Below are 24,977 nucleotides of genomic sequence, written 5' to 3'. Positions count from 1 at the left end.
TATAGTTAGTTTGTTCTGTAGATTTATTCTCCCTGCTGCCTCTTTCTTGGAAGATAATCCTCTAGTTTCAATAAATCTTGTGTATATGCTGCTGGTCTTATGCAGAAAATGGAACAACCTCTGACACTAAGATGTGACAGTCTCTTGGGAAATGCTCCAATTTTTCTGTTAAGCCTCTGAGACATTTCACATTTAACCATGGCTTATCATCGTCTTAACTGAAGTCCCTTCTTGGAAATTATCCTAATTGAAGGCAGCTGTATTGTAAAGCTGTAACGTATTCCATTTCTGTTATTCATGGGTATGTTACTATGGACCAGGAGATAAAAAGAAATTCTATGCAGAGGGTTATGAAGTCATGAATATTCTGAACCCTCCGGAGCTTGCATAATGCTACCGCCTGGAAAATAATCAGACTTTGTCACATGGTGTCAAGAACATCCCTGCAATACTGTTCCAGCTTCGGAATGTGTAGGCTCCTGAATATGAAAACTCTTAGAGTAGATTTTTCTTCTTGTACCAGAATGATGGTACATGATGAATCTATAGTCACTGGTAGAGATGCTCCCGAAAGAATGGTCCTCTGTCACTTTCTTCCATTGTTCTAGAAATAATCAACAGTTATTTGGGGAGCCCCTTTGTTCTTTGTTACAATCTGAATTTCTAGCATATTTTGCCAGGTAAAGACGTGAGGGTAAAAGTAAGAGAGTTTTTTATCTCGTTTCCATTTTGTAGGCCAGTAGCCTACACTATTAGATTATAACATCTGCCAGGCATATTTTTCAATTAGCTTGGTATAAAACACTTGCAACAGCATCTTTGGTATTTGTTGACATTGATACATTAGTTTGCTTACATCTTTACAAGTGAAGTGTTATTTTGAAAGTGGTCTTCAATGTTTCACATTCTTTTCTTTCAAGACAGTATAACTTACTGAATTTGCAGGCCTGCCCCTAAACAGATACATAATGATGGGCAAGATCTTTAACCCTTGGCTTCACTTTATCTATTCATAAAATGGGATAATAGAGTATTTAGTATGGTATGTCATACAGAGTTGTTTTAAAGATTAAAAGAACAAATCTAAATGCTTAAAACCGTATCTAGGGGCTGCAACGATGGCTCACAACTTAAGAGTAGTTGCTGCTCTTCCAGAGGACCCAGATTTTCTTATCTCAGTATCTATTCAGATGTCTATTAGAATACTACCGTCAACAATATGTTTTCTTCATTTTATAAATACAGACAATCTTGAGTCATTTTAAGTCATGAGGACAGCTGCCATAAACTTCCTGACTAAGCGGGGCTGATGTAAACACTAACAGGAACAGACCAAATTGCCTCAATCAAGCCCAAACAGTTATTTGTCAAGGAAGAGCAAAGAGTTTTCAGGATTTGAAATTCAAAACTTTTTAGTGATGCCTTATTTCGCTCCAGCCCCAAGCTCTTTCTCTCCTTCTGTTGTCCTGCTAACACGAATATTAGCTATTTTCAGAGTCCCAGGAGTCCCTGAGGCCCTGTTCTTCCAACCGTACCCATTTACTTTCTCTCTACTGTTCAGTGTGGAAGACCTCTCATCTTCCGTGCTCACTAATCCTGCCTTCTGTTCTGCCCCATCTCCATTCTACAGTTAGCCCCAGCTCATGAGCTTTTGGTTACTGCACTTTCACAGTTCTCTAAATTTTAGTTACTTCTCGATATTCTCTATATCTTTGCTTACACTAGCTGTAAATTTGTTTAAAGGATGTTTGTACCTGCTTCCTAAAGGGCTTTTGAGGCAACTCATCAAAAGGTTGCCAAACAATTCTAGTATCCCTGCCATCTCGGAGTTAACATCTATCAATTATCTTTTTTTTTTTTTTTTTTGGTTTTGGTTTTTTCGAGACAGGGTTTCTCTGTGGCTTTGGAGCCTGTCCTGGAACTAGCTCTGTAGACCAGGGTGGTCTCGAACTCACAGAGATCCGCCTGCCTCTTTTTGTTGTCCAAGTTCTGATTTTCCCACTTCACTTCCTCGGGAGTCAATCCAGCACAGGGAGGGGACAATCTCCACCTTGTTCCTGTTGGAGGGAATGGAGAGCCAGTTTCTTTTTTTCTGCTTGCTGTCTCTGCTTTGATTCTTTGGCTAGAAAGAGAAGGATCTTTGGTGCTGTCTTTCCCCCCCTGACTCTACCCAGTGATGGTTTTGGATTATTGACTTTTCCAGGTCTAAATATAGAATATATGAGGCAGAATGAAACCTCAGAAAAACCATCATGTGTTTACCCTCAAATTGTAATTTCCCTGGATAGTCTGCCAACCTCATCTTTCAGTCTTTTTGAACCAATTATTTCTTGTGTATTTGCTTATGTATTCTCTGTGTGTCTCCATACATGTAGAGCTCAGAGGAGACTGGTTTTCTCTTTGCACCATGTGGCTTTTGGGTATTGAATTCAGAATTTCAAGCATAGTTGCAAGCCCCTTTACCACTGTCTCACTGACCCTGTGTATTTTTTTGTTTGTTATGTATATATCCAGAATTTTTAGTTGTATTTAGTGGGAAACATAGAAAAAAATCACCTATCCATCTTTTAAAATGGGAAACAAGAGTCATAAATAATATTAAAACATATATGAATATTTGGTATTTGTGTGCATATCCAGAAAAAATTAAAACACATTCTGTAAATAAAGTTAATAAAACATGTATTTTACTCAATTTGTGATGTAAATCCTTCTATATCTGAGAGATTTCCAAACAAAATTTTCATACAAAATTGGCATCTTAGAATAATTTTACATTATTATTTGATAATGTAAAATCCTATTAGTGCTTCACATCTCAGAATGTATAAAACATACCTGAAGTAGTCTCGCTGCAGCAGGGTTGACTCGGCTAAACAGCAGTTTAACTGTTAAGTGCCCAGGGAGCCAGGGAGATGGCTTCTCAGGTGAAATGCGTTTTTCTGCCAAGCCTGATGCCCTTAACTAATCTTTGGGACCCATATGACGGAAGGAGAGAACTCACTACTAAAGGGACTTCTCTGACCTCCACATGCATGCTATGACATGTACATAATCACACGCATGTGCATGATCGAGCGCGCGCACACACACTAATAATAATAAAGGTTAAAAATGTTAACTGTCTATATTTTTTTGACCTGGATAAAAATAACCAGACTGATTCCCTTCTGTCCTTCAACCAAGACAAATTTTTCAAAGGAAGAAATTGGTGAATCAACACATACTAATTATGACTAAGTCATGATAAGTCAGGTTTTCAGCATATTTCATACTTCAGTATTTTTTGTCTTAATGTGCGCAGATAGTTTCTCAGGCAACTGGAAGTTGTATAGCACTGGGGAAAGGTTCATTATGTCTGGTTTGCTCAGCCCCTAGGACATTCTTTTAATGTGTCTATGGCACACAGAGCTGTTCATAGTCCTGGCACAGGTTTTGGAATGGCAGCACTCAATGATCCACGGGGGAGCCAGTCCCCCATTTTGCCAGTGTCAGTACACCGCTGTGCCGCGCTGGGACAGACTGTGTCATATGCCACATCTCGAAGAGTTAGTCTACTGCACCTTTAGGAGGCTTTGAGTACCTGAGAAGTCACACGCATTGCTCATGGCCACAGCTGTTGTGGACATTTTTAAACAAACGTTAGGAACGAATCCAGTAGCTCAGATTGGTGGGGTCACAGTGATTTGCTGTCTATGATTCTCAAAACTAAAGCAAGCTAGCAGGCAGTCAAACAGCAGAAAGAAAAAGAGAAAACTAGTTCTGTCTACTTTCCCTAACAACCATTTTGAAAAGACAAAAGTATTTAAAACTCATCCCTCGTCAGCTCTCCAGACACAGCCTGTGAGTTCTGGTAAACCTGTTTTCATGGCTTCTATTAAAAACAAATAAATCTGGTTCCCTCTAGCTACTGTTGGTTGCCACAGAGAGGGTATAAAAATGCTTGAAGTGCAGATGCCGTTCCGAGGGCCCTTGGACTGAAACCCTAGAGTACAGCAAACGTTCGTTTTATGAGGCTTTTGCTACACTGCAGGATCCCACAGATGCACAGTTCATGTGATGAACCACAGCCTGCGCCTGAATTTGATTTATAGCAAATGTCTACCACGATACAGAGGAGATAGAACTGGAAGATGTCAAGACAGCCAACAGAGAACAAGTGGCCTTACTTATGTGTCTTCTCTTCTCAGGACTGCTCTGCACAGATGAGTATGGTCCACATGGAACAATATGTTAGCAGAGGGATGGGGAAACAGACAGTCAAATCTTTCACAACTCATGGCTTCTTTGGTTAAAATTATATGAATTCACAAACTTGTTGCTTTGAAGGAAACATCACTTGGATAGTTTCCTATGAAAAGAATGTATTAAAATTCAGCTCTAACAGAAGTAGTAGGGTGATGTGGGAGTGTCATATATCAATCTGTTGATTTCATTGGTTAAGCAATAAAGAAACTGCTTGGATGGCCCTCATAGGTTAAAACATAGGTAGGCGGAGTAAACAGAACAGAATTCTGGGAGAAAGAAGCTGAGTCAAGGAGTCGCCATGATTCTCCCACTCCAGGCAGACGCAGGTTAAGATCATTCCTGGTAAGCCAGCTTGTGGGCTACATAGATTATTAGAAATGGGCTAGTCCAGGTGCGAGAGTTAGCCGAGAAAAGGCTGGAACTAATGGACTAAGCGGTGTTTAAAAGAATACAGTTTCCGTGTAATTATTTCAGGGCATCAGCTAGAGCTAGCCATGTGGGCGGCCTGGTGCTGGGGACGCAGCCCCTCCACTCCTACTACAACAGTAGGGTACATTCCCTCATCTTAATTGCCACAATAAATGCTTATTAAAGTGAAAATTCTTCACTATAGAAAATCTTCAGGTTTTAATTTGTTTTTAAGTTACTTATGAGGGTTTTTTGATTCTTAATTTTCTTTTTATTTTTTAAATTAGCATGCAAAATAATAGGTGTTTTGATATGTTATTTTGCTTATATTTGTCTCTATTACCCTCTGATGACCTCTAAATTATCGATTTCCCTGAAAATGATGAAATTTAATTATTCTTTTCAGCCTTATTTAACTCCATTCCACATATCTGTGGCTGTGCATCTGCATATACATATAAGTATGTATGTATGTAATATACATATATATTATTTCCTCTGTCCATTCACCTGTTGACACTAGGCTAGTACCATGTCCTGGCTGTTGTAGAAAGTTGTGCAGCAATGAATGTCAGCATGCAGCATCTCTGGGGGCAGTTAGACTAGGATTTCTTCCAGTAGATACATAGAATGGAGCAGCTAAATTGTATGGTAGTCCTGCTTTTGGTTTTCTGATGAAATTTTGTACTGATTTTCACGGTGAGGGCACTGACTTACATCACCCCCCTCCAAGCAGTGATGAGTGATCCTTCCCCAATATCTTTGCAACTAATTGTTTTGTAGTAAACTTTTTGAGGTTAAATATATATGATATTTGAATATATAGTATAGTTTAAATATAAGAATGTGGAAGCCAACTGCAATTTTCTATTTCCATATTATAGGGGAGTTTTTCAATTTTTTTGCAAAATGAAATTGATTGATGTTCATGATGAGCTAGGCACCAGTCATGGTACTGTGTATGTGGAGATTCTCTCTAGAATGCCTGCTTTTGTGAGTGGCAATCCTCAGCTTTTGAGAATTGGAAAAGTTAAGCTCTGTATTCCGGGTGGAATTGAGGTACCCCCGCCCCAGGCACTAAATGGCAGCATTGCTATACTCCTTGGGAATACTTTGTTTTTCTTTACACATTTTTAATTTTGCTGTCTCCAGTACTCAAAAAGATTGAATCTTTATTAAAAATATTTTAAAGCTGTCATTTAAAAGATAATTGTCTGCTGGAATGTACCAGATAGCCGACCTTTCCAAGACATCTATCTTCTGTAAGAATATTATAATTTACCTTTAAATTAGTCATTGTTTGGGGCAGAGAATTCTGGTCTCTGACATTTGATTTTTCATGGGATCATCTTTTGTATGTGTTTCTGAATCTTTTTATAGATATTTGGGATGATTTTGTATTATTGTGCAACAAAGAGCTTTATAATATGCTTTAAGTGTCCCAATAAGTTTTGTGTTTTCTTATTTCTTCATAAGGATTAAATAATTTGGGGATGGTGGCACAGCTCTTGGGGTTCTTAGTACTGCAGGGACTGAGGCAGGGGGATCATGAGGGCAAGGCTAGCCGGGGGCCACATATCAAGACCCTTCTTCATTAAAAAAAAAAAAGAGTAATTGATGAACACTTACTATTTGCCAGACTAGAAGCAAGGAGTTAAAGAGTTATCTCTGGACTCTGAGTACAGAGGAGACAAAGCAGAAGCCATATGAGTGAGTTTTACCTTATCTGAAGAAAACAGGAAGAGGCGGCTAAGCAAACTGCACTGCCAGGAGGGGAAATGACTCACTGTCTGTTGGCAATCAAACATTATTAAAAGATAATGCCATTCAACTCCCACAGTGAACAAAGGAGAGGAAGCAGTATTCTAAGAAAATGGCATAGCAGGTAGAAACTCAAAGTTGTTTCATGGGGCATGGCTTTGTGGGTTATAGTATGATCAAGGTGTGCGGAGCCATGGGGAGAGTGTGTTTGAGAGTTTGCACACAGGTATATGATCCTGGGACAGTGGTAGCGTGAGAGCAAACCCTGGGAAATGCCATTTATACACAATCCCGTGGAAGGAAGATTACACAAGCAGTGACAGGATGGGAATTCCACACAGTCGGCATGCCCCGCCAGCTTCTCCTGACGTCACCCACACTATACTTTTCATTGAAAAATAGCATGTTTAAAGTGTGTCCTTGGTGTTGTCAACGCGACAGGATCTAGAATCACCAGTAGACCAGCCTCTGGGCATACAGGTGGGGGCGTTATCCTATTTTAATTGTGAGGCAGGACCATTCCGTGGACAGGGGATGCTGGGTTGTGTAAATGGTAAGAGAGAGAGGCAAGCAACAGGGCTCATTCATTGCTTCTTGATGGCAGGTGTAATGGAACCAGCTGCTTCAAGACCCTGCTGCCTCAACTTCCCCATCATGATGCTCTGCAGTTTGGACCGTGAGTCTGGATTAAACCTTTTTTTCCTTGTTACTTTTTCCAGAGTGTTTTCTCACAGCTGTAGGGAAAGGAGCTTAGGAGTTTTGTAAAGAGGCACCATAAGGAGTGGACTGTCCATGTAAGGATATTTCGCAGCTCGTAGCGTTTCATTATTTCACCTTTTTTAGGCATTTGGGTTGCTTCAAATTTAGACGAACAGCAGCACTGAGCATGTGCCTATGAACTTCTAAGAGCTCTGCAAATATCTAGCTAGTGGAGTGGACCATGTAAGTAGACTGTGCATCTGGTCAACGTTCCGAGCTATTTTCTCTTATGTTGTCAAACCAGTTCACACATCCTATTTCTTATGCAGGTGACTCTTGGGACTGACTTGGCTAAATATTTTTGCTAAAGTGATGTAGTATAGAAATGTAAACTCTGTTTTAAATTTATAATTCTCTGATTATCAGTGACAGTGAATTTTCCCCCTATATAAATATTAGTTATTACTAGTTGCTGAAATTCTGGTCAATTATTTTTATTACATACTATGAACTTTCTATTTTCCTATTGATATGTGTGTTCTGCACGGTTTTCTTTTAGTGACTTTTGTCTAGTTTTTCTGTCAAACAATGAGAGAAATGACACACACAAATATTACAGGGATTGTCTGTAAGACTCACTTAGAGACTAGATAGGAATGGATAACAGAACAGAGGGGGACTGCAAACTTAACACGCAGCAGATCAGGCAATATAGTTCAAGGGGGAAACCATAACTTAGCTTGAGAAGAATCTTTGAAAATGGAAACTATCGACAACTCTTTGGTATGTGCAGTAAGGAGCCTATCACACGCTTCATGGTAGATTCCTGTCAATTAGGACTTCTTCAGATTCTTGACATCTGTTGATAAATACAGATATTACTTCAAGGAAAGGCTGCATTTAATTGAGAAGATATTCAATCATACTTATAGACTATGTTAGTGAGGGTTTTTCTATTTCTGTGAAGAGACACCAGGGCCATAGGAACTCCTATAATGGAAAATATCTTATTGGCACCATCTTACTGTTTCAGAGGTTTAGTCTGTTGACATTATGGCGGGAAGCATGGAAGCACACAGGCAGGCATGGTGCTGGAGAAGTAGCTGAGAGTTTTACATCTGCATTGACAGACAGGAGGGGGGGGGGGAAAGAGAGGAGAGAGAGGCACTAGCACTAGGCCTGGTTTGAGCATTTGAAATCCCCAAGTCCATCCCCAGTGACACACTTCCTCCAGCAAGGCCACACCTACCCCAGTAAGACCACAACTGCTCCAACAAGGTCATATTTTCTAATCCCTGTCAAGCAGTGCCACTCCTTAATGACCAAGGATTCAAATCTCTGATGTTATGGGGACCATTCTTCTTCAAACCACCACACAGACCAACAGAAAGGATTTTGGTAAGTGTGGACTAGATTCTCCCTTTCTTCTCCCAGAGAGCATGGGTCAGTTGACATTGGATGTCAGAGAGCAACTCCGTTGCTCTAAACAGTTGTGAAAAACTGGCCATTTTGTGGTACTCAACCCGAGCGGCCCAAGGAAATGAACAAATATCACTGTCTGCATGACACAAGCTAGCACCCCTGCTTCATCATTCATATGTCTGCCTGGAAGCCTGAAGGAGATTAAAAACGGAAGCTAGAAGAATACTAACAGAGTCTTAATCAGTCTGCTTAGATGGATAGGCCTGCCGTAGACTGCAGACATTCAGCAAGTTCAGAAAAGCAGGGTTTTTTTTTCACCTGCTTCTTAAGATTGTGGGGCACAGGAGGAGTTCCAAAGGATTGCTTGAAGTTTACCAGATGTAGAAATTTACATCTTACTGTGCGATTATTGAGATTTGGAAGCTCTAACTGGGCAACTCATCAAGGTTCAACAGTTTAATATGAACTGAAATAGAGCATGGCTGGCCAATTGAATCGGGGAGGGGAGTGAAAGGGGGCTATATTTGTGCCTTGGGCTGCCATGACATCGTACCACAGATTGGGGGCTGAAACAATGGAACTATGTTTTCTTATGATTGGGTATCTTTCTCTGAGGCTCCTGTCCTGGTTTGCAGAGTTCATTCTTATAGGTTTTTTTTTTTAAAAAAAAAAAAACTTATTTCCCCCCTTATAGACCAATCCTGCCTTCAAATGCAGCCGTGAGGTACAGAAGACTAGACTTTCAGTATGAATCTTGAGACAACTTGCTCCAACTCATAACAATGAAGAGTGCACCCTCACAATAACTAAGGAGTATTTCTACATTCTGTAAGAGAGAAGAATGGAAACTTAAAGTAGAACAACAGCACAGAATGAGAGATATAGTGAAAATACTTCCACTTATTGAGGTAATCAACTGAACATAATTGCTGGCTGGCAAAGTATTCCTGCCTGACACTCAGAGTCGAGAATTCTGTCTTTGGAACACCCAAAGACAGCTCGTTCTCTCATGCATTGTTTCCTGCGTGAAACAACAGAACAGCGGTTGAATATTTGAGACACAATCCATTTCCGATGTTTATGATTCAGAGAGAAATGAGTTTCTTTATGGCATTTCCAAGCTTGCTTTCTTCTCTGATCTCTTGTTTTGTTCATCATACAAATGCTCATCTCTATCTGAGATAGAAAGATAACAGCATTTCATGGTCTGCCCATCCAGAAGAAATATGGATAGAGTGTAGGAAAGATGCCAGACCAAGGGATGGGAAACATGGGTTGTCCTGTTTACTTCTGTTAAACATGTACTGTCCAGCTTGTCTCTCCCACCCCTCTCACCATTGCTGGGAGACTGCAGGGGTATCTGTCTCGCTAGCATGATAAATAGATTTCACCACGGGTCAGTAGTTGGTGAACCTTTGTTTCCTGTTTCTACCATAAAGCACTCTGACAAAAGTACCTTAGAGGAAAGGGCAGTGATTTTAGCTCACAGTTCAGGGCACAGTCCACTGTGGCAGGGAAGTTAAGGCGGCAGGAGCTTGAAACAGCTGGCTAGAATATGCTCACAGTCACCTGAGAGTGCCATGAAGTAGGAGTGATGGGACCCAGGAAGGGGAAAGGATCAGGACCTCAGATAAGGTGTGTTTGAATGGCTTTACAGGTCTATAAAGTAGAAACTTTGGGATGGGGGGGTGCTTCAACAGAGTCTCCCTGTATAGCCTTGGCTGTCTGTCCTGAAACTCATTCTGTGGACCAGGCTGGCCTCGAACTTACAGAGATCTGACTGCCTCTACCTCCTGAGTGCTGGGATGAAAGGCGGGCACCACTACCACCTGGCTAGAAAACAGAACCCTTTATGAAAGAGGAATCCTAGCTCATGTACCCTGAGTATGCTTAGCTTAGTATGCTTTGAAGTGATGAACTTTTAAAAGTTTCTAATGATAGAGTAGGGATAGAGTTGAAGATGAGATAAGAAAGTTGTTTCATGTTATACACAGAATAAATGATAAGTGTGGGATTTGAATTTAGGCAGTACAAATCCAGTTTACACGAAACCGTCATGTCCATTTAAAGTAACAGATCACCCCACTGATTGCTGAGCTACCCTAAATGGCTAGTCCCACCCTAAATGCTAGCCCCAGCTTTTTTTGCTTTTCCTTTTCTATCACTAGCTCTGATATCCTCTGGTCAAGTGCATATCCCTGTTCTTGCTCTCTCCGTGGGTCTGGCTTTGACCTCCATCCATCACTGGCACCAGAGTCCACAGTTACGCTGCCAGCCTCCATTCAGAACAAGGCCATGCCTCTGTTACTTGAGCGATTAGCTATGTACTTCAACAGCTCTCCTGATGCAGTGTCTGGCCCCATCTTCACACAACAAGGCAGTGAGTGGCTTCCGGCAGTTTTGTTCTATAATACATCTTTGGAAGGTTTGTAGTTAATTAGCTTGGTGTAACAGCATACTCAGAACTAGTAATAGGTATGAAAATGACATCATGGGGATTTAATCATGACTATTTCTATGACTATGACTATTTCTTCGTAAACAACAATTCATCGAGTGCAGTAAAAATTCAGTTCAGAATCAAGAGTTCTCAAACAATACAGTACATTCCTTTTCCAACTGTAAATCTGTTTATCCTTACTCATTCTTAATCATAGAAAGACTCTAAGTTGAACTGTTATACACACATATGTATATGTATATTATATATTTAATACCTCCTTTTGAATGTGGAGTTTAATTCCCCACAATTGCAATTTGTAATTTTTTTATTGTTGAAATATAAACGTGAGGTTTCTGACTAGCTTTTCATTTCAGAAACGAAACTCTTGAAAGCCGGGTTTTGCTTAGCTTTTGTCTGGCACCTCAGCATGCAAGAGACCTTTCCTTGACTCTCTTTTGTCTCACAGTCCTTCCCATACTACAAACCAATGAACTACTTCTTTGCTTTAAGTCTAAACACAGCTGCTCATTGACTCTGGATGTGTGCTACTTAGTCCTACCATAAATTTGAAAAGGTATTGAGTCAAACCAGCACGCTTATAACTTTTTAACCTTGATTTTGCTCTGAGTGCTTAATAAGAATGAATAAGAAGGCCGTGGTGGGATATTTGTACAGTGGCTCAAGGTGGATTGCTGTGATTGGTGTAATAAAAAGCTGAACGTCCAATAGCTAGGCAGGAAATATTGGTGGGATTTCCAAGGAGAGAAAGGACGAGGAGGAAGAATCTAGGCACTCGGGAGATGCCAGGATACATGGAGAAGAAGCAGGATGGGTAAAGATAACCAAGCTGTGTAAAAGAACGTACATTAAAAAAATATGGGTGAATTTAGTAGTAAGAACTAGTTAGGAACAAGCCTAAACTAAAGCCGAGGTTTCATAATTAATAAGAAGTCTCCATGTAATTATTTGGGAGCTAGCTGGTGGGGCAGAAAAAGACGCACTACAGAATGCCTTGTAATTATTCTTCAATGGTGTCCCCCATTCAGCCATTCAATAGTGTACCCCCTTCTATTTTGTGGAACAGTTTGAGAGAACTGATGTCAGTCCTTCCTGAAGGTCTTGGAATTTGACAGAAATTTCATTGAGTTCTGGGTTTTTCTTTTCTTTCCTTTTAGTATGCAAGTTTGCTTTCATCTTTAATTAAATTAATTTTTGTTAATTTTTAAAATAGAGTCCAGCTGTGTGTTGTTCAGACTGGCCTCATATACACTGTGTAAATCAGGCTGGTTATCCTGAGTTCCTGATCCTCCTGCCTCGGCTTCCTGAATGTTGAGATTATAGACGCACACTACCATGCCTGTCTGCAGACGTATTTTTAGAAGCACAGGCAAGAAGACACTGGATGTAATGGGTATTCAGGATGAGGGGAAGCAAACAGCCGAAGCTGTGGCTGTAGCTGTGGCTCAGCTGGTAGGGTGCTTACCCTGCACGTGTGACGCCCTGGGTTGCCCTGAGAAGCAGCTTTTAACTTAAACCAGATAAACATTATTTATAATTTCCCTATAGGGTTAAACTCTGTGACTCTTGTTTAAGAAGCCCTTAAATTTGATGCCACAGATACCCCCCCCACACTTTCTTTTACCTCTAAAAGCTTTAAAATGTATCTTTCCCGTTTAAGTCTTTAATTAAATGTGGGAATAATGCAAATTAGTGATCTATTATTTTCATATATAAATATTCCCTGATTCCAGAATCATTTATTGAGCAGTCCTCATTTCTGTGTTGCTCTTCAGGGTTAGTCCTACTGTACACTGAATTACATATGCTAGCTTTACCCATCTTGTGTTGTTGTTTACATATCTTTACCCATCTTCTGTTGCTACAACAAAATATCTGGGGTTGGGCCCTAAATGAGGAGGTTTATGCATTTCCTGTTTCTGGAAGCTGAAAGTCCAAGATCCAGGGGCTGAATCTATGTCAGTTCTTCTGGGGGCTCCCTTGACTTTCTCACATCATGGTGGATGGCACCATGGTGAGAACATGGTGAGAACAAGAGATCATATGACAGGTGACAGGAAGCCAAAGAGACTCAGGGGCATTCATGCTCTTTTTTTAGTAACTGGGAACTGACTGAGGTCTGGTGGAAACTCTGTTAGTCCTTTCCTTGAATGGTCCCTGCAGGAGTCCACTCACCTCCATTAGAGTGGTTTGGTAGGTTCTACCACATTTTAACACTCCAGGCTAGAGACCACGCTACCAGCGCATGAGCCTTTGGGGGACACATCTGAACCGCATGTGGGCCATGACACATGGTCAGACCTCTTCTAGTCTCTGTTCTGCTCTGTTTTTCTCTCTCAAAGCTAAAAGCTGATTAGTTATTAGAGTCAGTTTTGTAACAAAGCTTGGCAGCTGTTGGGCAAGACTTATACCTTATTCCGATTCTTCAGAAATGTTTTTTTTCCCTTTTCTTTATTTTTGCTAATTGTACTTTTTGTTTTAAAACCATTTAAGTTCCACAGAATATTTCACTAGAAGTTAAAAAATAGACTTGTTTTTATTTTATTTTGTATGTATGAGTGTTTTACCTCCATGTATATATTGCACCACATGCATGCATGCTGCCCACTGAGATAAGATGAGTGCCAGTGGTCATGTCAGAGGAGTAGCAGGTGGCAGTTGAAGTTCAGTGTGTCAGCCCACCAGGAGGCAACTCCCTAATGGATAAATCTCTGATAGGCAAAGCCCCCAGACCAACAGATCCTGGAATGTCTTTTGCTTCTGGTGTGCCTTTACCTGTTTGCTGCTGGTATCTTTCTCTGGTATCTGGTGTGATTTGAATAGGTGTGGGGAGGTCTGGAGGTGAGTGGAGTCATGTTGCCTTTTGTTTTCATGTAGCTTGTGTTTCTGGGCTGTGATTTGCACATCTGTTGGATAACGCGTCCAGTTTTGTTTGGGGACGTTTTTAATGTGACACCCTCGAGGACTGTATTTCTAATATGATTCGGAGAGGATAAAATGAACTGCTGTGACTTTAATAACATCAAACCCAAAGGATATAGAAATCCACCTACTTAACATCCACCACCGCATCACCCCGGAAACGAAGCCGAAAATGGAAAACCTAGTGTGGGTACACCAAGAAGTTACAATTGTTTAGGACAGGTGTGGAAACAGAAAACACATAAGACAAAAGGAGGCAGGGAAGGGGGAGAACAGGGAAGAAACAAGAAAATGAAAGAAATGAGTCTTCAGAGGGGTGGGGAAGACAGCGGTGAGTAGGGAAAGGGGCACGAAAAAGGGTAAAAGAAGGAAAAAGATCTCCTAACAATGGGAAAGATTGAAAACAAAAATTTGATAAATTTAAAAAGGAAAAACTTAAAATCTAAGAATTTTTAAGTAAAAGGTCAGGAAGATAAAGTCATACAAGGAAAGGACCAGTTGAATGAATCTGCTCTGTCTGCTGCTCTCTCTCGACAGTGGCAGATTGCTCGTTCGGTATTCAGTTGACTCTATGACTTCAGCCCCCCTTTTCTGTTTGTCTCACCATCTGCAAATGTTTCTGTACGAATGGACTGAGCTTGTTACAGGAGGCTCCTCATTGCTTTTCCTCTCGTCAACATGCTATGCATTCATTAGTTCAATATAGTCCTGCTTGCGTTCTCCTTTCTTCCTTAATTATTCTTTCTCTATGCACCGATGTCCAAGTTCCAGAGAGCATCTCATCAGGCAATGCTTTAAGAGAAAAATGTCCTCCCTCATACTAACCTGACAGCGACAGTTGAGATTGCTTTTTAAAATTATTTTTGCTATAATATAATTATCTTCAAACCTTCCTATACATCCTTCTTCCACCTTTCAAATTCATGGTCTCTTATTTCATTGTTGTTTCGTATATGAGTGTGTGTTTGTGGAGGTGCATGCACATGTTTGGGGATGTGTATTAAGTACAACCAGCTCAGTCTGTATAATGTTAACTGCATATGTCTTCAGGGCTGGCCATTTGGTATTGGATAACCAATGTGTGTGCTCTTCCCCAGCAAAGTTGGTTTCTCCCACAGTCAACATTCCTTAGCTGCCTGTGGATTTTTGGGCAGGACTGAGGCCTTTTGGGATCTTCCTGAACCACATTAACATATCTATCGTTATATTTGTTCAGCTCATGTTTAGGCAATCATGTTGGTAAGACTTCATGGGTGTAGTTTCTGACGTTCCTAGGCGTCACAACCTCACAGCAAACTCCCCGATCCTCAGGCTGTTAAAATCCTTCTGCCCTGTTCTGCAGTGATTCCTGAGCTTTGGTTGGGAATCCAGAGACCCAGAGCCAGGACTGGTCTGAAAACCTCCCACCTGAGGTCTAGCTTTCATGGCACCAGAGGGCACCGTGCCAACTTCCAAAAGAGGGGAGCAAACAACAGACCAACCTAGCTCTGACAGCTGTGAACCACAGTGACCAGCATGGCACAGGAGGGGAATTACACCTGACTGAAAACCTAGCCAACCACCCAGGGCTGGTGAGATGAGGCATCTTGGAGGAGAACCTATATCCTCTACTTTACTAAACTCACACAATCTCTAACCACATTCTATACATCGGTCCTTATATCCATAGCTAAGTGTAGACCTCATCCTATATCGAAGAAACGTCTCTTTGCAACAGATGGAGACCTTTATAGAAAACCAAAACCAATTGAAATACTGAGTTGTGGGGGAACGGAGGGGGAGTCCAGCCCAGTGGAGATTGCTTTTTAGATCTCTGGAACAATATTTCAATTTTTATTTAACGTGTTGTATGTGCATGCCTGCCACAGTGGGCATGTGGCGGGCAGAAGACAACTAACTGTTGGGTAGTGGGTTCCTTACTTCCGCAGTGTGGTTTCGAGGGAGCAGGTCCTGGTTGTTAGGCTTCATGGAAATGCTTCTACCCACTGAGCTCCCTCAGCAGCCCAGATTTTAACACGAGTTAATACTACACTAGTTAGATTACAATTTGGAATAAAAATGGCAGGTTATGTTCTAGAATGACCCTGAGACGGAAGTCACATTATCTGTTTCCTTGTGCTCCGTTGTTATAGTTTATTATACAATGTTTATTACATATTTATAAATAGTGTGATTTGAGAATAAATTACTTGTCTGCCACATCCTCTCACACGCGGAAGACAATGCACTAGAAATAGTTAAAACAAATGAGGTCCCACGGGCCGCTAAAAGAAGCCACTTAATATGTTCTTAATCATTTGCAATTAGTGAGGATTTGCTGTTAATCATAGCAAACTGTGCAAGGAGTGCAGTACTCTAATCTAATTTATGCTCGGCTAGATGTTTTAATGGAAAATGTCATTGGCAACCCTAGTGGAATTTTTGGCAACAATAGCAAGCTATGTGTGCTTGCTAATATGCCACATTAGGCAATGAGATAATACTGCGCTATTGACATGTATTCATTTGTCTTTCTAATTACAAATAATTGGAAAAACAAAAATTTTTGATTTATTGGTGTGCTTGTGGATTTTAGAAAACAGCAAGCCATGATATCCACTTCATCTTAGTAGCCTCATATAATTTAACAGTGCAGTAGCTTGTGTTAGATCTTACACACTGTGACAATGAAATCTATCAAAAAAAATATTTTGGAAGCATTTCATATTTTCGTGACAGTTGGAGCATACCTCAAATTTTATAGTTTCAGGGCACACTGCAGACAGAGTTGTGGGAACAAAAAGATGAAAGTTTGAAATTTAAGTGATTTTATTTTCATTCACAATGTTTTAATACTTGTTATTTGGTCAAAAGTGAGATCCCAGCCCTCTGATACCCCTATATCCAAGGAGCCTGAGATGATTGGAAGCATCACCCTAGCCCCTGGCCTGGGAGTTGTCTTAGTGCAGACTTCACCTCTGGGAAGGCTCACCAAGTGCTGATCCCTCCCCAGGGAGGGTCACGATCATTCCCACAGGCTATTTAGGCTGCTGCCCAGAAAGGGAACCTGTGGTCTCAGGTTTTTTGTGTGGCATCTCCCTCTCTCTCTTTTCCTTGCCATGCTCCTGGCCACCCGGGGGTGCTGTTTTTATTAAACGTGGGCATTTTTATTCAGTCCAATTTGGTCTGATTGAAATTATTTGCGACGGCTGAGAGGCTCGTCTTAAGAGTATTTGTAACATATGGAGCCCTCTGATACCCCTATATCCAAGGAGCCTGGGATGATTGGAAACATCACCCAAGCTTCTGGCCTGGAAGTTGCCTTAGTCCAGACTCCACCTACAGGAAAGCCTGACAAGCTCTGACCCCTCCCCAGGGAGGGTCACGACCACTCCCACAGGCTATTTAGGCTGCTGCCCAGAAAGGGAACACATGGTCCCTGGGTTTTGTGTGGTCCTCCCTGCTCTCTCTTCCCCACAGTGCTTTCCCAACCCACCCAGGAGCACTGCATTTAGTAAATGTGGGCATTTTTTCTCTGGTCTAATTTGGCCTGATTGGAATTATTTGTGCTGGTGGAGAGATTCGTCTTAAGAATTATTCCTAACACTTGTTGGTTCATGGAAGGCCTTTGAATGCTCTGGTGGCTCCAACTCATTTGGATAAGATTAGTCATAAATCCACTCGGTCATAATTATGCATAGGTTCCTAGTCCACAAATCCCCAAATGTTAACCTTACTGGTTCTATCTGGGACACTTGTTAAAGTGTGAGTTCTCATACACTGTTTGTTAACTCACTTGTTAAACTTTTGAGTTCAGGATAGTAACTATAGTTTTGAAAAAAAAAAATTAGGTACAAATTTAAATTGATATTTGATTAAAGACTAATTTGGTACATTTTATTTCTTAAATATATCTGTGTTTCTCCTGAGGAATAATTTATCTGTTTGGGCTTAGAGATAGGTGAGCTTTATTTATAATTTTAAAGAGATAAACATAAATGCTTTCGTTTTGAAGAAGAAATATATTTAATAACCATTTCTAGCCAGGTACTTTGAGTTTTTGATTGACATGTAATAAAGACTCTGATGTTACAGTGGAATTTCGGTCCAGAGACACGATGAGCAAAGATCCATCAGGACACAGCAAAATCCACTCCCTCATAGTCAAACCTTGTTGCTGAGTAAGATCTTCTCTGAAGATATTTGAGATGAAATTAATTTATCTTAACTGTAGCTAATTTTGCTGTGTTTGGAATTACTAGGTGATATTCTTCAGTACCTACTAACCGCTTTTTCGTCACCTCGCTCCTCCATCATTCCCAGGATCTGCTAACAGCCACTCTTCTCCAGCAGAACATTTATCTACACATAGCAATTCATGACTCCCACTTTCAGCTGAGGTTACTGTCTAGAGAATTTTAAGACATTTATAAATGGGGTAAATAGCCAAAAGGTTTTGCTTTATAGTTTCTATTACATTACTGTGTAGAAAATATGCCCCAAGATGGTTGTGGCTATGGATAAGCAAGTGAACAGGATCCATACATTTACTGTAAACAAGCAGACACGAAACAATTCTTATTCAAATGTTGACATTTTCCTTTCAGGCCTCAGTCATAGGAGACAGAAGTTTTGTTCCTTTTTGTCGAGGACTGGCCTCAACAAAAATACATCTTACCAGGATAGGGGTGTGGGAATTAAAGAAATATAAGTAAAGAATATGAAGACACATAAAAATAAGAAGACAGACAACATAGAAAGAATCGGGAAAGCTTTCCAGTGACTGAAATCCTAAAATTCGCCCATGTTTATTTTTCCACAGCTTTTATACCCAATGTAAACTGGGGGAGAAGGTAACAAAAGGCTTTATTAACATGATGCAAAAAGTTAACTCACAGTCAAGTCTGAGACATCAAAGCATTAGCATTCAGTCCTCTAGGTAGCTACGGTGCTTTAGGTCATATACTCTAGGTCATGAACACTGACAACCGTGTCCTCATAGCTATAAAAGAAAGGAGCAGAAGTACATTTTCATATCCTGACCACCCGTCAGGATGGCATCAAGCTATCTTAACTTCAAAAGAGTCAGGCAACCACCCCCTGAGTTAGAAGGTGCAATTAAGCCTGTTAGTCTTCAAAACTCTCTTCCGGTCAGACAAGGTAGAAATGGGCCTGCATTTTTCGGCCTCCTCACCTTTTTATGGGGAAATTGGTACTCTGTCTTCAAGAATACAGCTGTCACTTGCTAAATCTTGGGAAGGTATGACATTGAAATCTAACAGTGTGAGGACCAGAAGACCAATTTAGGTCCTATAGTGGTGGCAAGGTAAGGTTCATGGGGAGAATAGGTAGGACTAACTATGTTATTTCTTTCTGTCTGCCTTCCTTCCTTTCTTTCTTCCTTCCTTCCTTCCTTCCTTCCTTCCTTCCTTCCTTCCTTCCTGTCTTTTCTTCTTTTCTGCATGTGGATGTACTTGGCTTTAAAGTATACAAGCAAAACTCTGAGCCTATGTTCAACCCATAGGACCTTCAGTGAAGAAAGGGTCTATTTGGTATGGCTAACTTGCCAGAAGCTGAAGGCACATCTCAGGCAACAAGATGAATAACTCTCTCTGCTAAAAATGTTCTTTCTACTTTCTCGACATGTAAGATAATTACAGCAAGCAGTGTCATTTTGGAGGAAATGAGATACCAAGAATACTCTAAAATTCTATTGTTTCATAATCCACAGATGCCTTAAAACTCATTTTAAAAGCTAACTTGACACATTGTATTGCAAAGTGATATAATTACTGGGCAGCAGCGGGGAGGGGAAAGACTTGGCTGTTGGTGTCTGTCAAAGACTTATTCCCAATTTTATATTTTCTCTATTTTATAAGTCTTAGTAAGTTTTTAAGCTGGACACCCGTCTTAATTTATAATTTAACCTGGTGACTATGTAGAAAAATATATACATATATTTAATCTAGAGAGGCCAGAGAATTAACCTGGTTGCAGTACTCAAACATTCAAAGTAAGGTAGCATACTGACTGCTTTTGTGTGTCGACTTGACATAAGCAGAGGAAGGAGCCTTGATTGAGCAAATACCTCCAAATGAAATCCAACTTTAAGGCATTTTCTCAACTAGTTGTCAATGGGGGAGGGTCCAGCCCCTGGTGAATGGTGCCATCCCTGGGCTGTTGGTCCTGGGTTGTATAAAAAGGTGGGTTGAGCAAGGTATGGGAAGTAAGCCAGTAAGCATCTCCCCTCCATGGCCTCTGCTTCAGTTCCTGACTCTGGGGTTCCACCCTATTTGAGTTTCTGTCCTGACTTCCTTCAGCGATGAACAGTAATACTAAAGTGAAAGTCAAAGAAACCCTTTCCTCCCCAACTTGGTCATGGTGTTTCATCACAGCAATAGAACTCCGAAGACAGGTAGGTGGCAGGGACCAGAATTTTGAAGAAAGTTAAAGGAACGAGGTGTCTACTATGCTTGTAAATCAGAAAAATCATGTTCACTTCCTATTAGGAAATTAACTTGCATTTTCAATTCCTAAATCCTATCCAGACCACTAGACTTGTATATCGATTAAATAATATGACTTCTTTTGTACTAAAAAGTTAAATTGCATGCCACATTCTACTAAAACCCAACATTTATGAAGCATTTACATATTTTTCTTAATTTGCTCTCGTCTGTTCATGCTCATTCTCTATAGACAGGCAGCATGGACAAAGAACAACATTGCCCTGATCATGTGCTATTGTTGTGAATATATAACCTGACTATCCTTTGAATAGTTAGGTGTTTGAAAAAAAAAAAAGGTAGCTCTGTAAAATTAAACTAGTTACATAAAGTTCTCAATTTGGGGAATTTCATAGATTTCCATAGATAAACTAAATTACAGTATTAAAAGATAAAACATTCAAAGTGTGTTTTTAAAAGTTCTTGGGGAAGAATTTGTTTAAGCAATTCATATACTCATGAAATTTTACCTGTGTAAGATGAACCTTATGGTTTATTCATTCTGAGTCGGCGTTGACAACCCCTTTAGTGTGAGCCTGCTTACAAGGAAAGGGAGCATAAGTGAGTGTGGCATCTTTATGGGATACTTGCTAACCTGATGGTCCTGGGAGTAATTAAATGGGCTTTGTCATAGAAGCTATTTTTATATTCTTAGAATTCTTTCCATTATTTTTCCACTGAAACTCTGCAATAGTCCACAAAACCAATTGAGACAAATTAGGACGTGTTGATGATGCTTAACAGCCCCTGGTTGAGACCTTATTTTCCTTGATGAGCAGTTACATGGAATTTGTACCTTCTCAGAGCACCTTAACCAGCACCAACTCACTTACTACTGACAGCAGCCCACCACCCAAGGCATTACTGTTTCACCTTCATTTCCCACATGAGAAAACTTATGTGTAAGGAACACAGATTGTCAAGGCAACAAGAGGGACTTGATGGCAGCAGGCATTTTTGCTCCAGTCTGTGTTCTTTCAATTAAGTAAACAAAAATGTACACATTATTATTATTATTATTATTATTTGTTTATTTTTATCAAAAGATTGGTGCTGCTCTCAGGATTGAGAATGCTATATAAAAATTCCATGCATTCTTAAATTGTACATACAGTGCAGAATAAATAACAGGAGTAAAATACAATATAAGATTCCAATATTCATATCCAATGGACTTGACAAAATCCATGAAGTATGCAGAGCAATACTGCCAGAGGTGACTGCCTGCAATCAAGTGAGAATGGATAACAGAGATATGAATTTGTAATTCAACCCATTCCTGATAATATTGAGGCAGATGTCAAATTAGCTAGATTTATCATGACTAACACAAAGACAAAGGAGAGAGAGAAAAATTCTAGATGGAGATGCAGAATGTTGAGGCATCCAGAGTTTGTCTGGGACTGTGCCAGCTGAATGATGGGTCCAGACAATGAAGAAGAATACTGAATAAATCCACTCTAGTCTGGACTTCTTTCACCAGCCTGTATATCTGGATACATTCCTTATCTTACTTAATTATTACTTAACTCAAAAGTAATGTCTCCCTGTGAATTCAACTCATGTGCATTCAGGTGGAAAATCAAACGTTTTGAAAGAATAAGCCATGACTGTTACTTTTTGTTTTAATCACAATAAATACTTTGTTTTCTCTCCCAATTAACAAACAGAATGTGTAGATGTTGGACATGTTTAGTCTCTTCTAGTTGTAGGGGTGAAATTAAGTATGTGGAAACACTTAAGGAATCTCTCAGTGCTTGTATTTTATAGATAATGTTGTATATGAAGAATTTAAAATGTCCATAAATATTTTACATATATTCATATGGATATCAGCTTCTTTTGTACAACTGAAAATGATATTGACCAAAATGAGCCTATATTGTGAGTGAGAAAGTTTGTTTCTGTGGATTAGCTCTGAAAACTGTGACTTAAGGAAATTAATATAAATCCCATGACCTGAAGTTTCACCATTTGTAACAAAACAGAAACAATAGTTTTCTACCTGCTTTATTAGGGTATTGATTTCTTTCTTTAAAAATTGCCTTTGATGGAAATAAATCTCTCTAAAAATCCTGCTTTATTTTTAACTCAGAAGTTATTTTTTCTCATTTCCATTGTAACCTCTTTTGCCCTAAGCTTATTTCTTATAATTTGTTTCTAAACACATATGGTATCTTAGTTACCAGTCTATTGCTGTGAGCAGACACCATGATCAAGGCAACTTTTGAAAGCAAGCATTTAATTGAGAGCTTGCATATAGTTTCAGAGAGTTAGTATATGGTCATCATGGCAAGAAGCATGGCAGCAAGCAGGCAAGCCAGGTTCTGAAGCAATAGCTGAGAACTCGTGTGATCCATACACTGGAGGCAAAGAGAACATGAGACTGGGCCTGAGATAGGTTATGGAAACCTCAAAGTCCACTTCTGGTAACATACCTCCTCCAACAAGTCCATGCCCCCTAATCTTTCCCAAATAGTTCCACTACTAGAGACCAAGCATTCAAACATATGAGCATATAGACACCTCACTCATTCAAGTTACCATGCGTGGTTTTATTACTACACTTTTGAACTTTAAAAAGAGTTTGCATCTACATGTGTATATAGGGGCACACACCCATGCACATGAAGAAGGCATGTGGTTCCCTGTCCTTTTATTCTGCACCAGTCCAGTACTAATGATCTCTCACCAAACCTGGAGCTGAGGAGGTAGTCAGCAAGCCCCAGCCATCCCTTTGTGTTCACTCACTGTCATCTCTGTGCACAATGCTGGGCTTGTACTCATTGGTGGTTTTGTCTGGCTTTTCCACTGAGTGCTGGTGATGGGGACAAAGCTAGGTTGTTAACTCAGACCCTTCACTGTGGGTGTCTGGCTTTATTATGATGATATTTATCCCCTTTCTAACAGTTATTTGTTTGTCTATTGGTACAGAATCTCCCAGTGTTTCTCAGATAGGACTATAACTTGGGATCCTCCTGCTGGGGTGATGGGTATCACACTTAGCTTGCAATCCTTACTTTAGTCCTTTATTGTTTTAATTCTATGCTGCATATTTTTGATGGGCAAAATCTTTGGTTCAGGAATTATATTTGAATCTCGTGAGTGAGTCTTGGCTCCCAATGACCTAAGATGTTTAACATAGAAATATTAGAATTAGCTATGAAAATATCTGTTGTTTCACCATCAAAAATAACAATAACAGAAGGTTCTTGGTGAAATTAATAATTAAAACAAACAGTCTAAGTCTCAAAAGTGATTACTAATGTGAAGACAAAGGTTTAGGGTGCATGGCTGTTACATCCTTAAAATAGCAAATGACTCATGCCGGGTATACTGTGCTCTACATGATGGACACCATGAGAAAATAAATAAAAATTAAAGTAAAGGAACCCCATAGGGAGCTTTAGAGTTAAACATCTGAACTGTAAATCAGTGGAAACTGCTCCTGGGCATACATCTGATTGCTCTAGAAACTAATTACAGTGCTGCTTTGTCTCCTCTCTGGAAATACTGCAGAGCATGGGTCCAAAATATAGATAAGATGGAGGAAAGTTTAAAAGTGGTGTGATCTTTACTGCATCCTAACATTCTTGGGACAATGCTGGTTCCATTACCAGCATTGCAATCAGTCAAAAATGTTGACACGTATGAACTCATTACAGGAGCTATTAGAAAATCTCACTCTTTTGATGTGGTAGCAAAATAATATATTAACTGCATATGAAAGACCAAAAGTGATTGATCATAGTAAACCTGTTGGATAGAGAGGGCCCACTTGTTTGTTCCGGCCGCCCAGCTAGCTTAGCCCTGAAATAACCACACAGAAACTGTATTAATTAAATCACTGCTTGGCCCATTAGTTATAGCCTCTTATTGGCTAACTCTCACATCTTGATTTAACCCATTTCTTTTCATCTGTATATCGCCACATGGCAGTGGTTTACTGGGAGAGATTCAGCATGTCTGTCTCTGGCAGCTCCATGGCATTCCTCTCTCTGACTCTGCTTTCTTCCTCCCAGAATTCAGTTCTGTCTTCTCTGCCTACCTAAGTTCTGCCCTATTTGGCCAAGCAATTTCTTTATTCATTAACCAATGAAAGCAACGCTAAGACAGAAGGATCTCCTACACCAATAAACCTTTAAATATTTGCATAAAGGCTCAACATTTAAGATTTTATTTTATCAGTGTATTTGTGTGTTTACTTGTGTGTCCATGTTGTATGGTGAGAATGTGTGCACCTGGGTGCACATGGAAGCTGGAAAAGGGTGCTGAGTGTCTTCTTCTATCAGCTGCATCTATTCCTTTGAGGTAAGGTCTCTCCATAAACATGGGGCTCATGTTTCCATGGCTAGGCTGAAAGTCAGCAAGCTCAAGGAATCGCACTGTCTCCACTCTGATCATAGTTGGAATTATAGGTGTGTTCAGAATTCCCAGTATGTGATGTTGGTGCTGGGATCCAAATTCTGGTCCTCATGATTGCAAAGTGAGTGACCTTAACCATTAGGCAATATCTCCAACTAGGTTTCAATTGCTGTCTCTGAAGAATTAAAAATTTTAATGATCAACCC

This window comes from Microtus oregoni, unplaced genomic scaffold (genome assembly GCF_018167655.1).
Source record: "Microtus oregoni isolate MIOR12 unplaced genomic scaffold, Mior012 000057F_ref0000458, whole genome shotgun sequence".
In the NCBI taxonomy this organism is placed as follows: Eukaryota; Metazoa; Chordata; class Mammalia; order Rodentia; family Cricetidae; genus Microtus; species Microtus oregoni.
Note: the sequence above shows the minus strand (reverse complement) of the source record.